Source organism: Phytophthora infestans, genomic scaffold (genome assembly GCF_000142945.1).
Source record: "Phytophthora infestans T30-4 supercont1.28 genomic scaffold, whole genome shotgun sequence".
Lineage (NCBI taxonomy): Eukaryota > Oomycota > Peronosporomycetes > Peronosporales > Peronosporaceae > Phytophthora > Phytophthora infestans.
The window spans coordinates 1354111-1355964 of NW_003303731.1; the positions used below are offsets into that span (position 1 = coordinate 1354111).

Consider the following 1854-nt stretch of genomic DNA (forward strand, 5'->3'; position numbering starts at 1 on the left):
CGGTAGTTGATCATTTACGTCTTCTTTCCAGGGTTGGCTTCTATTGAGCCGTCCCTGCAAAGCGAAACTGTCATCTCATTGAAAACATCATAGAAATTGTTCGAGCTGTTCTCAGAACAGGTTAGACCTTCGAAGTGTGGACACGCTGGAATACTTAAGTACTTAGTCGAGAACAACTGGTTGCAGTGAAAGGTGCGAAGATTGCGTGCGTAAAGGCAGTCGAAAAATCAAATTTTCTGCTGCGACCTGGTCTGATTTAAAGCCGACCCCATAAGACAGTCATTAAATTGGAATTCGTGTTTGGGTCCTAATCCAAAAATCCTACGCCAACATTTTAATGGGATCTCAGTTTATTATGCATGTGAAAGGTCGATATTGTTGTAGTCAGCGTGGTTATCACGTCTGCTTTACACGCAGAAGGTCGCCGGTTCGAACCCGGCCGTTGACACCATTTTTAACGACTCAGGGCTTAGAACGAAGGTCTTCATTTTATTGTTGCGGCGCCACTTGCGCCACGATGTTGGCATTTACTCAGCGTATCGATTGCTGCGTTAATCGCTGGTCTTTACAATGGAGGCCAGATGATCGCTGAGACTGCCTCAGGCTTGAGCAGCACACTTTTTTGCGAGATAGTATCATTAGCAAAGTTTACCCTTGTATGCACGCCTACGAGTAAAGCTTCTTCCAATCGGATTATCTAGCTCACTTTAACCCCTTAGTTCCCAACCTCAAATATGAGGGTATATTTTGACCTCGTCCCATATACAGATGTAAAGGAATTTGTATGGGGTTTCAATTAAGTCCGGATATCTTGGCGCGGGTTCGGGGTGGTTACAACGACTTGCCAGTGTGTATAGTACGGATTCTCCAACATAAAGGAGGGTTTATGTAGTACATTGAGACGATCATATGCAACTATGTTGTATAAATAAACATAAGATATGTACTGTTTATTGATTAGCCTATCTTTGTGTTGTTGCATACGTCCAGCAGCGGTGAGTTCATTTATTATAGCCAATAACAAGAAAGATCAAGTGCCGTATCAATTGATTGCTCCTTGCATAGACATGTACGACCTCACGTAGACGGCGCAACCACTACGCCTCCTCCTCCACCGCTTCATCATCTTCTTCGCTCGACTCACCAGCACCAGCACCAGCACTTGCTCCGCTCTCGCCTACCTGCTGTCTGCGTCTCCGCTTCTTGCCTGGCCGCGACGCTGGCGGTCGTTCACGTGTCCTGTGCTCTTGCAGTAGGGCGCGCGGAATGTCGTTGCCGTTGTTCCAATCAGCATGCCAAATGCTGAAGCACGTACTGACCCTGCCTTCACGCGGAACGTTGCATAGGTATTTACTAAATCAAAACGAGTTAGCCAAAGCTTACGGTAAGGGTACCAAGCGAGCTACGCACCGTTTGTTCCCGTTCGAGCACTCCGGGCAGAAGTATTTCGTAAACTTGCGAGGCTTGACCTTGTAGATGGCACAGACTTTGCATGATCGGTGGCGTCGCTTCACACCCTGCTCGCAATCGACAGTATCTGGGTTTCTTCAAAACAATGTCCGTCGATAGCTGACGATGCGCTTCCTTGTAGTTGTGTTGAATCTGCTCTTGCCGGCGAGGGGCAGTTCTATCTTGCGCAGATGTCGCTTGCTGTTCCAATACAGTCAAGCCCACCATAAGTTAGTTGCTATGTTGGAAGACTGCTGAAGCAGATGAGATTATGTTGACTGGTCAACATTTGACTTACCTCAATCTTGTCAAACGCTTCGATTGAATCTACTGCCAGTAGCTGCTCCGTCAATTCCTCAAAAAACGAGAAGTGTTTTGGCGAGCGCCTGCTGTTTACCTTTCGAT

The 1854-nt window shown here is 46.9% G+C and overlaps 1 non-coding gene across 1 annotated transcript; it reads left to right on the plus strand.

The window, feature by feature from the left end:
* The first annotated feature begins 368 nt into the window (after positions 1–368).
* On the plus strand, positions 369–448 carry PITG_28030. The gene has a single exon. It is a non-coding gene; the product is annotated as a tRNA-Val (tRNA).
* The last annotated feature ends 1406 nt before the right edge of the window (positions 449–1854 follow it).